The sequence below is a fragment of the Canis lupus genome, chromosome 18 (assembly GCF_048164855.1).
Source record: "Canis lupus baileyi chromosome 18, mCanLup2.hap1, whole genome shotgun sequence".
NCBI classification, from domain to species: Eukaryota; Metazoa; Chordata; class Mammalia; order Carnivora; family Canidae; genus Canis; species Canis lupus.
Window position 1 is genome coordinate 12,731,514 of NC_132855.1, and position 14,464 is coordinate 12,745,977.

At 42.4% G+C, this 14,464-nt stretch overlaps 1 protein-coding gene across 6 annotated transcripts in view; it reads left to right on the plus strand.

Annotated features, from left to right (window-relative positions):
• The window catches only part of ELMO1 (engulfment and cell motility 1), a 526,171-nt gene that overhangs the window by 376,928 nt on the left and 134,779 nt on the right, over positions 1-14,464 (plus strand). The window lies entirely within an intron of this gene.

The window sequence follows — 14,464 nt, forward strand, 5'->3', positions numbered from 1 at the left end:
AAAAAGAAATCCCTCTGTTTCATTTTTTCCCCTTCATTTTAGCTCACATATGCTGACCATTTGGGGGAGTACGCTGTTTCCCGGTAGTCTTATTTCCAGGCCAGTGGGGAAAATAACGTCAATAACAGTGCTTATCCTTTCACAGGATGGCTGCTGAGAGACCTTCAGTGCAGAGGACACACATGCCTGCTGGCAGTCCACCCATATAGGTGACTGCTGTCTCCCTGAGTACAGCCAACAGACACATGCCTGTGTAGCAGCCTCGCTGCATAGTAAACGTGAGCACACCGTGCCATTCACAAAAATTGTCTTTGATATTTTACCTTTACCTCCCAAAGTGATCTTAAATTAGAAAAAAAATGCATTATCTAAGAGTGTCATAAGAGTAGGAAGATTTGATTCTTGCCACAGCGATTGTGTGTTTTAGGTGCTGGAGGCAATCAGCTCCCGAGAACTTTTCTGGTCCTGATTTCCCTATTTCTCTTTCACATTTCCGTTTGCGTGGCTTGGCTGGATCTGAGGTGTGTGGCATATGGCTTTTTGCTGCTTGAGCTGCCGCAGAAGTGAATGTCACCGGCATGTAATGCCAGATTTCCATTTTGTGAATCACAGAGCATGAGCTTCTGTCCGAAAGCTCCCAGGCCACTAAGAGTTCTTCTAGCAGAAGCAGGAAAGGGTAAGACCCATGCCTTAGAGCTGCTGTTCCTATTAAAATGCGTCTGTCATGATAAAAAGTGTGTATAAAATGGAGATGCTCTTGCCCCTGAATGTGTTGGAAAAAGCTGCTTGGCTTGCGTTATTGTGGTCAGGGCATTGGACAACTCTTGATTTTTGCTTCCAAGCCTCAACCACGCAGACCTTGGTCAGTCAAGGATATAGAGTTGGTTTTGAAATTTTTCAGATAGATAAAAATTCACTTGTGCACATACCAGAAAAATAAGGCTGTGAGTAAAAGATATCAGTGGTTTTGGGATGCAGTTTACCAGCATTTTGTATTCATTGAATTTTCAAGTTATAAAACACTTTAGGACAGAGTTGATGATAAAGGGGAATCGAAACTGCCACAGACACAGCCTCGGCCTCGGCTCCCCATCTCCACCCATCACTCCACACCCCTCCCTGCTCCCCAACTGCCTCCCTTGTCTGAGGAATCAAGAGGAGGGTTTGGAAATTCACAAAGAAGAATAAATTCAATCGATAAATTCAGCACATTCAGTAAACAGATTTAGTAAGTCAAGAGCATTGACCTTGGACTCAAGGAGTGGACTTCAAACCCTTGCTCCGTTATTTCCTTGCTGGGTGGCCTTGGGAACATTAATATCTTTACCCTCTTTACCATGTTTTTCAGCCTTTTCATCTGTGAATTATGGAGCTTAATATATATATTATTAAATATATATAATGATATATGCATGATAATATGCAATGACCAATATTTGACCCATGAATTGGAAAATTATTTTGTATGGTTTGTCCTAGTATATGTAAAACACTTGGGCCATTTCCATGAGGGGGAAAGTACAAGAGTGATGACACAATGCTCTAGAGCAGGTGTGGGGAGGAATGAATCCTAGTCCAGCTCTGCCTCGAGCTGACAACATGACCCTGGGCTGTTCTCCAATATCTGCCCTCACCACCCCTCTCCTTTCTAGATGAAGGTGTCCCTTGTGGCCCCAGAGGGGGATTCTTCCTTCCGTGCTTTGAATTCTCTTCTCATCTACTCTGAGACACCACTGGTCAAGTCATCCCTTCTGGTCCTTATATCATCAATCTCGTCCTCTTGGATGCAGTCTTCTCACCAGCATATAAGTGTACTCACGTGTCTCGTGTTTGAAAAAACAAGCAGATAACTCCTTCTTAATCTTCCATCCAGCCCTCCCCCCAAGTCAGATTTCCTCACATAGTTGCCTCTGTTTGCCACCTCTTCTTCTACTTCCCAGTAATTTATCAATCCACTGCAACTGGCCTTTGGCCCTCACTAAAAATACCACTAAGCAGAAGAAGAGACATAGGACTCTAAAAAGCACTCAATTATACTGTCAATACTTGAGAACCTCTTTAGCCACAAAAGCCATTGGTTTAGATGAGGTCAAGAATGACCTCTGATGGACATTCTAAAATCTCTGTCGTTTGCCTTCTTTGCAGCCCTTGATTCTCTCCTTCTTAAACACCATCTTCCTGTGGCTCTGGAAATGAACACACACACCAAATAGATACATGACACACTATACATATTAAAGAAGAAATAAGATAATTATCGTTGTTCCAGTTACTAGTGATATTTTTAGGAAAAAAATCAAAAGACAACGAAAATGTGTAACTAAGCTCAAGAAAAGAAACATACCTCTAAAATACACTAGTAGGTGTTTTGAACAGTCAAAAACCTCTTTCGCCACAAAAGACATGATTTCTTAGAGGCAAGTGGAGATTGAGAGGAATTGTTGAGTTGTTCTAATTTAAGACTGGAAAGAAGTCACATTGTTATGACTCCCTGCTCTGATGAAAAAGATAGACATCAAAAAATTTGTAAAAATAAATCTTTCCATCCCTTACATTTTTTTATGCTTATTGGCATCCTCCCTTCCTCCCCCTCAATTTCATTTCTTCAACCTAAAAATCTACCCAAATCTCTCCTATCCATAAAAAAATTTTTTGCACCCCCGTTCCTCTTTCAAGTTCTCATCCAATCTCTTTCCTTCCCTGTGCTGCCAAATTTTCCAAGAGAGAATGCCATCTCCACTCGCCTACCTCCTCCACTCACTGTGGTCTGATGTTCACCCACGCCCGCCCACTGAAATTGCTTTATTTAGGTCAGCAGTTACCTCCCGAGTGTCAGGTCTCTTCCCAGTGCTCATCCTGCTCCATCGTCCCAAAGCATTGGCTTGTGTCCCCACCTGTGCTTCCTGGGATCCTGTTCGTTCCCCGACTCCTGAAGCACTGCCTCCACCTCTGGCTGACCCTCATGTTTATGTGTTCCCCAAGCCCTTCTTCTTGATTCCCTCCTACCTCCTCTCCACTCAGTCTCCGATCTTCAACCATTCTTCCACTCCAGGAGTGGCATGGCATTCCACCTCGCCCCTTAGACTTGGAACCTTGGGGTGATCCCTGGTTCCTCTCCTCTCCTGCCAGGTCCCCACATCCTCTGGAACCACCAGTGCAAAAGAAGGGGCCATCTGGAGGGACCTGGGAGGCTCAGTGGTTGACCATCTACCTTTAGCTCAGGGCGCGATCCCGGGGTCCTGGGATCGAGTCCCACATCGGGCTCCCCCAGGGAGCCTGCTTTTCCCTCTGCCTCTCTCCCTATGTCTGTCATGGATAAATAAATAAAATCTTTAAAAAAGAAAACCATCAGGCTTGTCCTGCTATGCCCCTGCTTCCCAACACCATCGTCTCTTATACAGATTGTATCTGTCCTTTAATTGTTCTCCCTGAATCTGGACTCGGCCCACCTGGGAGGCTTCCTTCCCCTACTAGAAACATCTATCTATCTATTATCTATCTATCTATCTATCTATCTATCTATCTATCTATCTATCTATCTATCTATCATCTTTTTCTTTCTTTCATTCTTTCTTTCTTTCTCTTTCTTTTTTCTTTTCTCTCTTTTCTTTTCTTTTCTTTTCTTTTCTTTCTTTTCTTTTCTTTTTTCTTTTCTTCTTTTTTCTTCTTTCTTTCTACAGAGCCAGTCCAACCCAAGACTCGATCCCAGGACCCCTGAGAATGACCTGAGCTGAAATCGAGAGTCAGATGTTTAACTGACTGAGCCACCCAGGTGCCCCCAGAAACACCTTTCTAGAACATAATTCTTCTCATAATATATCCACACTCAAAAATCTCTGCCTCATCCCTCTTCTTACAGTGTGATAATAAGAGCTCCACATTCCATTGCAAGCTATTTTTCTAAGCAAAATGCCTATTGCACGCTTCAAGACCCCTACTAACCTCTCATTAATCCTATTGATGGTTCCCTGAGCATGCTTTGTGCTTCAAAGTCTCTGTCTTTACCCATGTTTTCTCAACAAGGAAGACGCTTTACTGTTTTGTTGAAATTTTGCCCATCCCTCAATGCCCAGCTCATGGGCCCTGTGGAGCTCTTCCATGGAAGTGGAATTAATTGTTTCCTCTTAGGCACACTTTCTTTTTCCCTGCTTTGTAGCACTTAAAGCACTTAACACACTCAGCCATACACTGAGTTTGAAAACTTCTTTTAGCAAATTAGCTTGCTTAACACAGGTCCTTGGCCACCCCTTGTCCTACCTCATGGCTGCTTTGAGGCCATACTGCAGAATCCTAGATGAACCCACTGAAAACCATGGTCATATACTATGCTTAGTTATCCGCACTCTCTCCCTCTTACTCCTCAGAACAAGGGCAAATTCTTCCTATGCCAGGGCACCTACCAAAAAATTACGTAGGTGCTCAACACATGTGACCTGGATTGAATCTTTTCTCCATCCATTAATGGGGAAAAAAAAAGAGAAGTATTTTGAGCTTCTTTTTAATAAGCTGATAATGTTTTAAAGGGAAAAAGTATATTCTAGAACAAACTTTGCAAACTATAGAATAAATTCAGTCCTTAAGTGAAGGGCATTGTGTGGCTAACCTATGACATGAGAAGAAATGATTCTTCAGAATGATGATTTCTTTTAGGACCAAAAAAGAAAATGAAACCTTTTCTAGAAGAGAAAAAAAAGTGTGTGTGTGTGGTGGTGGGGAGTGGGGAATTTTATGTGTGTGGCTTAAAAACACTTTCAGATTTTATTTTGGTGGTATTTACTGCCTGACAAAAGCCAACTGGTTTTTCCTGCTGGCATGTGCCTCTTGCACAGAGACCAGGGGCTGAGGTGCTTGCAAACACATTCACATCTCAAACCAGGCTGTGGCTGAGTCTGGGAGAGCCAGCCTCCAGTTATTTGTGAAGTTAGCCCCTCTCTGCACCTCCCTTGTTTATGTGGGGCAGAAGAGCATGGAGCTCCTTCCATAAAAAGGAAAGAAAACTTGCCATCCACACTGACTTTAAAGGACCCCTTGCTACCACTCTGCTGGTAGAAACCTTGGCATGTCAATAGAATTTTAAGAAAGCTGTTGGGACAAAGTGCTATTGGGAAATCCACCAACCGCTGATGACCTCATTTATAAAGTAACACAGTACAATGTGGCTATTTAGAACCATAGACATTTGGGGGAGAAAAAGGTACATATTTAGATGTTCATTTCATTGTTATTTATAGCAGCAAGAAAATGGGATATAACCCACAGTTCAGCAAAGAGAATATGATAATTTATGAGCACATTTATTGACATATTAAATTTTTCAGTCTTTCAAAATCACATTTGTGGATGGTATCTAGATATAAGAAAATGGAGCACCTGGGTGGCTCAGTCAGTTAAGCATCTGCCTTTGGCTCTGGTCATGATCCCAGGGTCTTGGGATACATCAAGCTTCCAGCCCCCATCAGGCTCCCTGCCATGCCGGGAGCCTGCTTCTCCCTCTCCCCTGCTCGTGCTCTCTATCTCTCTCTCTAAAATAAATAAAATCTTTAAAGAAGTAAATATAAGAAAAACTTTTTTATATTATGTTAAATGTAGGGGAAGCAGAATGCAAATTACATCTTAACTAAGTAAAAATAAAAACTAAGAAGCTTTAAACCTTTTTAACAATGGTTTCTTCTGCATGGTGTGATTAATTATAATTTTTCCTCCTTTATTACGTTTTTAATGTTGTACATTTTTTCTTCTGAACATGCATGTTCTTACAGTCATAGTTTTAAAGCCAACTTTAAAATATGGGGATGCAGAACTGTCACCAAGCTCCAAATCTGGTATGATTAGTGGTTCTGGTCTAAAGGGAATTCTTTGATCTCAACACCCCATCTTATAAATTCAAGCTAAGTTTTGTTTATTCTTCCTTGAAATAAAGCATGGGTTTAAGCCAGCTGTACTGGCTTAGTCAGTCCCTGCGTCTTTATCCTGAAGTTGATTGGTACAAAGATCAAAAGCCCTCTGAGGCTCCATTCAAGGAAGACTCATTAACTGGAAGGGAGTTCCGAACAGATGTGACATCCTTGAAAAAAGGAACCAGACAGTAGACAGAGCTGGGCCAGCACCTGGACTGCCTAAAACATGGGTTTCCAAGAGGGAGGTTTCAGGAGTGCTTTCCAGCGCACGCTCTTCCCTCTCAGGCTGGGGATTGCAGAGGTGGGAGGAGGGAGGAATGGGAGACACATGAGATGAGTCACTGAGATGTTTTCAAAGATATCCTCGTCTCCCAACTTTATCCATGATGTTGGGTAGGATAACAGAGGAGCGCTCAGAAAGCTTTTGTAACTTCTGTAAGTATAAAGGTTTTCAATAAGATTTTATATTTTGAGCTAAGGTATTAGAGCCATCTAGAGATGTTATTCCTGATGTTGTGTTAATAAATCTGACTCTCAGGGGTTCACAGCATTGGGAAAAGCTCTGCAAAGAGGTAATTATGAAATAACATGACACGTGCAAGAGCACAAGCCCATGCATTATATGGAAGGAATTTGAAGGAGAGAATTCCATCGAGGAAGGACCACCCTTAGGAGGGCTTTAACGTATGGAGAAGCTTATCTGGTGAGCAGAGCATTGTTGACTGGGAAAAAAAAAACATGAAATTTAAGAAACACATAAAGATAAAACTTAGTAAGTGGTACTTTATTAGTTTCAAGACATAAGGCTGCATTCTTGGGTTCCTGAGACTTGAAAGAAATATGTAGCAACATGTGAAAGTGCATTATTAGCACTTCCCTTTAAAAAAAGATGTATTTTTTATTTGAGAGAGAGTATGTGTACATGAGCAGGGGGTGGGGGTGCTGGGGCAGAGAGACAGAATCTCAAGCAGACTCTGCACTGAGCACAGAGTCCAACTTGGGCTCAATCTCATGACCCTGAGATCATGACCTGAGTGGAAACCAAGAGTCAGACATTTAACTAATTGAGCTACTCAGGTGCCCCGCATTATAGGCACTTCCTAAACATTAGTTGAATGAATGGAGGCCAGTTTCTTATTCCCAAACTGGACATTTGGTGTATGCACAGAACAGCTGAAATGTCTAACACACAATAGATTCCCCCAAAATATAAGCAAGAGCACTTACTCATGGCTGAACATGTGCAATTATTTGAAATATTTGCTCCACAATTCTTATGCCTGTCACTGTGTCGAGAGAATTGTAGGCGACGCATTTTGGAAATCATGTTTCATATTTGCCTTGGGATGACTTGGAAGAAGAGTATTTTTGCATGTAAATGGATTGGTTATTGCCCTTCGGGGCCAATTTTTATTTATATTATCAAATTAACTCCTTCCTGCAGTTGCTAGCTTAAAGATACAGGCAAGTACTGAGCAATAAAATAAAATTATATTTTTGTGCGAATTTAATTGCTGCACAAATTAGGTTTCAGGGCTCGTTCTTTGTGAGAGTTGGGAATAACCTGTCAATATCATTTGCCTAGAGGATTATGGTACACATTTCAAAGTTTCCTTTAATTGGAAGTACAATAGAGAGCAGTTTGAAGTGATCTGGCTCTTACAAGCTGGTGGTTTTTAAGAACTGAGTTTAAGAACAGGTCTGTCCTTGCTCTGGCAATGCAAGTTGGCCAGGAGGAGGTGCACTCCGAGCAGGTGTTCCTAGAGAGCTGGGTTGTTGCTGGTATTCACTGAAACCCTGGGCACATCATTGTGATGTGACTGGCTTCTGATGATGTCAAGAGACAAGATAAAAATAACTGGTTTAAACGGGACTGGCCCTAGAATTCTGTATGGTGATCCTCCTGGTCCTGGGGGTGTCCTCACCTTGGGGTTCCATATCTGGCCCTGTACATACTTACTAGATCCCCTTTCACATCTCAGAACATGATCCCGGGGAACTGACTACCTACATGTCTAGAACCTCCTCTTCCTCCCTCCTTGCCTGGATGAACTGCATCTACTCACCTTCTTGATCTTGTTTGCCCTCTTGCACAGCAGACTCTCCATTCTCCCCCCTCCTCTCTGGTTTACCCTGTTCTGTTGCAATGTACTCCTTGTTGTAACAAGAGACCAGGACCACAGATTATCCGTAAATCTGTGGGCAGAAAGAGCAGAGAAAGTAAAGGCATCAATGTTAACTCTATTTGATAAAACATAGATTTAATCTCTACCAACTGCTGTGAAATTGGTTCTTTTATTGAGAATATCAGAAACTAATTTTTTTTCTCGAAAGGTGGAATCACTTGTGTGTGAAATTGATATGTGTTTCAGAATTGGAAGAGGCTTACTCATGCATGAGAGCTGAAACCCAAGAAGAATGTGGTAACAGCCCCAAAGCTTCCCTTTTCCTAATGGTGAAGAAGCTGTTTCTCATTTTGTGTCACCTAAAGAATATCCTACCTTTGGCCCAGTAGATTTTTTTGCCACCATATTGCCAGTGGACATGCTTGGCAAGGCTGAGTTAAGGATTTTGGCATTTTCATTTTTCCTTTTGGCATGATTTTTTATCAGCCTGCATTTCTGGAATGCATTTCCCTGGTATATTTGGAAGATACAAGCTGGCAAGATGATAAGCTTTCAGAATTCCACCAACTATTTCTTTGAAGGCACTCGAGAATTATAACAGATGCTTCATATTGGTCCCTGCCCTTCTGGCCCTCATGTTGTTCTCAGTTCAGCCCATTCCATTTGGTCAAGTTTATCATACCTCAAAGACTTCCAAACCTTGAGTCTTCAACCCTATAAATGCAAATCATAGTCACCTATCAGAAGTCAAGCTCTGAAAGAGGAAGAATAAAAGATTTGTTTGTAGTTATGTTTGCATTTTGTAGATCTGGTTTTATTTTGGTGTTTGTAGGTTTTGCTTATATTTTACGCATTTTTAAGGGAAATACAAAAATGGCAAAGTCTAGGGAAATAAACCTACTCACATTAATGCCTCATAAATATGAGTTACAAAAATAAAAGTCAGCCTTAGTATGCTATTGGAATAATCTCACCTGCTCCAAACAACTTTCTTATGGGAGCTCTGAGGCAATGGTATAATAGACTGCTTGTGGTACTTCAAAGGCACAAGTTTAGTCCTGAGTCTCACCCTTGCTGGATGGTGACTGTAGACATACTACTTAAATGTTACAGGTTTCAGTTTCCCTTTTTGGAAAATGGGCATTATTGTAATGTTATCAGCCCATTGTAAGCACTTCATATACATTTGTTGTTATTTCTCCCATCCTCCCAAAGATGACAAGGGTATATCACGTGATGCTTAGCATCCTGGGACCTAAAGATAGAGTAACACTAGCAGACTTGGTAAATTCTGCTTATGGTCATCTCCCCATAGGGTGAAACAAAGAAGCATCTACCTTTGTATGGGGATTTTCTATGACATATTGTTACGATCATCTCCCCTTGGGGATTAAAAGATACCTAAAAGTTATCCTGGCCATGTTTAGTTCAAGTTTTGTGTTTGTTTTGGTTTTAAAATGCACCGTGTAAAAAAAAAATCAGAGATAACTATCTACTTGTTAAGCCCAACCAACTAAAGAAATATGTGTCTTGAGTGAAATAAAACAGTTGAACTGAGCAGTAGTCATTACACTTCTGACCTATTAGGGCGGAAATGCTACCTCTAACCTAACATCCTTGGGAGATATGGTCTGGTTTGGGCTTTACTAAGCCTGTTTCTCTTCGGAGTGGAAGTGAAGTCAGTGTGTGTGTCCATGCATGTGCTCACGTGCATGCATGTTTGCAGAGATGACCAGGAGAGAGAGTGTGCCTTGAGAAGACTAAAATGTAGTCAGAGGTAAGCCTTCTACAATATATACCCTACATGGTCAGAATTTTTTTGAGGCTCACTTTGACCCTCATGACTTTCTTCTTAAGAATCAATTGACCCAAAAATGGGGTTCACTGTAGCCATTTTATAAACTAAGAAAGTCATTACCATCATATCCATTGTTGCAAGTGATGAACATGCATCCTGATGAAATGGATGGCCAGATTGTGGAAGTAATCTGGTTGGGCCCAGGAGTAGGAGAGTGGAAGGATTTACTATTAGTGCCACATCTCCATAGCCAGTACGTGGCATCCCCTTCAGCTCCTTTTTAAATGCTCATTGTGTTCGTTTCAGGTAAGACCAGTAGGCTCACTGAGGGAAATCTAGCCAGCTAGTTTAGAAATCATTCTGCAACAGACACTGATCCAAAAATACTATCATCTAACGATTCTTTTTTGATTTGTGAATTTATTTTAAAAGTACTATAAAGGTATATGAATGATACATCAAATTTGGTAATAATATATTCACTACATCATGTTTATGGAAAGAAATAAAATTTAATTAGCTTGTATCTTCCCCCAAGAAACTGCAGGGTAATGGTACCAGCAGTGCCTACCCAGCGCAGAGCAGGGAATACAGGCTGTATTGGGGGGTGAAATGGAAAGAGATTTCTTCTGATTTTTGCTCAGGTGCCCAGGGGTGATTTTCTTTCCCCATATCTTCCAGGTTGATGCTGTGATCTCCTTCTCCTATCTGTAGACAGCGCATAATAAAGCTGAATGTGTTCAGAAGCTTGATGACATGCCACTGATGATACATTTTGAGCCTCTGCCGTGCAAAACCATTACACTTTGTGCAAATTCTTGGGGGCTTGTTCAGATATCAAACCAATAAAATCTCGGTTTCTCTTTTCTTTTTTTTTTTTAATTTTTATTTATTTATGATAGTCACAGAGAGAGAGAGAGAGAGGCAGAGACACAGGCAGAGGGAGAAACAGGCTCCATGCACCGGGAGCCTGATGTGGGATTCGATCCTGGGTCTCCAGGATCGCGCCCTGGGCCAAAGGCAGGCGCCAAACCGCTGCGCCACCCAGGGATCCCTCGGTTTCTCTTTTCTGAGGTTCAACAGCAGCTCTGAGGCTTGTATAGACTTTCATTGCAGGTCTAGTAAGGAAAGAATATGCAGCAATAGCCAAATTAACTGCTAATCTGTGATCTCAGTAACAAAACTACTAGACAAGATTCTATGGAAAAACTCTTTGGAAGTTTCTCCAAAGACCGTGTAGCTATTCGGTGTAAAGGGGCCCCTGTGGAAATGTAGGCAAAGCCACTCTTTTCTCAGAACTAACACCTTGACTGGCTTGGTGAACCAAAGGCCCTGCTCGCTAGCTTTTGAATAGATGAGGAGGATAGAACAGACTGAAGGACAAAAAATATTCTCAGACTACCTTGCAATTTTGTCTTAAAAAATGAATTTTCTAGGAAAACATTACCTGAAGAAAATCTATGACATGTCTTAGTGTCCACAATACTACGTGATCTACCTGTCTTACTGCTGGCAGGTCTGATAGCATCTCTACCCACCCAGTGAATCTTGTCTTTAAGAACACCCATGTTCTTTCTTCATTCATATGCCTGCTCCTAGCAGCTACCAAGCCCCACACTGTGCAATGGTACCCACCCTCAACTTGAGAATTTGTAGTCAATCCAAGGAAGGTGACCTTGGTCTGATATAGATGCATCCTTTGGGATGGCTTAGAGCAGTGAGACACACACCTCCCATTCTCAAAAAAAAAGTTCTTCCCCATTTTATACATTAAAAAACAATTCATTTCCTTTATGGATACATCTCTTAGCAGTGATTCTCAAGCTGTGGTGTGTGTAGGAATCCCCTGGAGAGCTTGAGGAAATGTTCCTAGATTCTACTCCCTGAGATTCTGGTTCAGGAAGGATGCAGTAGGATCTCAGGAATCTTCATTTTGGGGAACTCTCAATGATTCTGACACAGGAGGCCCCTGTAGATCACTAATTTAAAGAAGCTGGAGCTAGAATCCTTTGGTTCAAATCCTGGCTCTGCCACCTTGTGTCAACTTGGTCAAGTTACTTAGCCTCCTTATGCCTCAGTTTCCTTATTCTGTACAATAGGGATGATAGTAATACCTCATAGCATTTTTGTGAGATTTAAATCAGTTAATTCATATAAAAGTGCTTAGAATGCTCTGTGGACTATTCATTGTCCAGTAAATGCTGGCTAGACCAGTCCAACAAGTTACAGATGCCTTGAAATAGATCATTTCTTATATTGAATTATGTAGGTGTTTTGAGAGGCAGGGAATCATTCAATGGAGTACTTCAACGGTTTGTCCTTGCTAATTGGATGAAAACCAACCTCCTTAATGTAGTCTCTAGGACCCTACAGGTCTAGCCTTTGCTTGCTGTTCAAGGTCATCTCACACCATCCTAAATTTTAATCATTCCCACTGCAATCAGCATTTGGTGTCTTTCAAGTTTTCAAAGATGCCGCATCCCCTCCTGGGCAGTGTACATCTAAATACGCCATTCACATGTGCTCTTCCTTATGTCTGAGACACTGTTCCTCTCACTTTTAGTTTACTAATTTTTACTCTTCCTTTAGATCTTAGCTCAAGTATCACTTCCTCTGAGATACTTTTCCTCACCTTACTAAGTTAAAACTTTTCATTTGTGCTCATGGCACATAACTCTCCATCATACCCCATAGGAAGGGTGTACTTTCACATTTTTTTCCTCCTCTACTAAGTTAGTGTGCCATAAGGCAAAAACCACACCAATTTGTTTGGTCACTGTGCATTTGTAGAACAAATGACAGGTTGGAATGACATGTTGCTGCTTAACTACAGCGGTGATTTGGATATTCTCAGGAGGGTGAGAGGGTCAGGGTTGGGGGGGGGAGATGTCCTCATGGCAGAAGAGGTTAGGAATGTTCCAGAAAGGCAGTCAAAAAAACCCCGAGATATGCACCACCCCAGAGGGTGGAGGTCATCTGGACAGAACTGAGGAAGATGGCCAGAGTTGGATTTGGGGGCCAGAGAGAACCGACATGGGCGAGAAGTCTTTTCCAACCTCATGGGGGCAAAAAAAGAGATAAAATGGAAAAGGAGGATCCAGATTCTTGAAGGGACAAATTCAACCTCGAGACCACTGTGCCGGAGCTGAGCGCTTGGAGCCAGAGGGGAATGAGGTTTATACTGAGACTCATTTCGGAATACATGAGGCCAGGGCTACTGCTGCTTATTAAACTGCGAATGTGAGGTAGATAGATGGTTCACCTTGGCTTCAGGTTCCAGAGGTGGGCAAAGCCCCCTCTGAAGCTTGCTCTGTGTCATTAATGGTTTGAAGGCACCAGGCTGGTAGAGACCTTCAGGAAAGAGAAGGCTCTCCTTGATAGTCGTGATGATGGGACAGGGAAGAATTCCCTTCTATCTTAAGCCGGAATCATAGCCTCCTTTGACATTTGCCATGCTCAGTCTTTGTAGAGCTGAAGGCTTCCCCAGACACACAGGTGAGATCCCCACCGCCTGGGTCTCCTCTGGGCCTGACCTGGCCATGTAGTCATTCGTTGCTCAGTGGCGGCCCCTGCTGTTGAAGAGAAAGATAGCACATCCAGAGTCTGACATGAACTCTTGTCCTGTAACTAGAAGAATTTGGAGCGAACGGGAGTTGGTGTGTGTGTGTGTGGGGGGGGGGGGGGGGGGGGGGGGCGGGGGGGGGCGGGGGGGGCAGATAGAAACGGACTGAGGACATCCCCAAGGAGATGCCCATGTTCAGGGTGCCTTGTGAGCCGTGAGAGAAGAAGCTGAGCTTAAAGATTTTGTGCTTAAAAATCTCCTACGAGCCTCTCCGTTTAATCGCTTCATTGCAAAGATTTGCTAGGAACCATCGCCAGTGCCCCCTGAGAAATACCATTGCAAACTTTTATTTGGGGGCCTTTCAGGGCTATTAGATGACAAATATTTTAAAAGATAACCCGCTACCTCTGTAGGTTAACTTACAGTAAATTTTCATGAGCGGTGGAGGCACCGTGCTTATGCTTGTTTACATTCTGGATAGGAATCAGAGTAGAGATCCTTCCTCCGTAGGAGTCCTGCTGGGATGCACCCTTGCGTGCACGCATTTCTGGGCGTGTGAGCACTTCTAGTGTGTGTGTGTGTGCCGAGTGTACAAAGTAAGGCAGTTACATGACATTTCTGGACAAAAACTGCATGTGAAGAGAAGAAGAGAAAGCAAACTCACAATCAAATAAAAGTAGGGAGAGGGGGAGAGATGAGATTGCAGTTGATTATGGGTCTGGCAGCAGATGTTCTACACGAATCCAACTCGCTGCAGCCAGTCTGTTTCCATGGCAACAGAATCAGTAATTATTGAGCCCAGGCGCTCCCCCCTCCTTCCTCCCAACAAGGTGGAGGCTGATGAATATGAACTATCTCTAGCCCATCACCAGCTCTTTCTTTTTCTCCTTCTTTTCCTTCCTTCCTTTTTTTTTTAAGTTCTTTATAAGGAAAGTGGGGGTATAGAGGAATACCCAGAAGAGGAGCTACGTATGTTTATTGATGAAAGAGCAGAGGGCACCAGAATTGAAGTTATTATTTTTCTCTTGTGATACTATAAGAGAAAAGCTCTTCCTAGAAAAGCCGATGATCTCTGAAGATG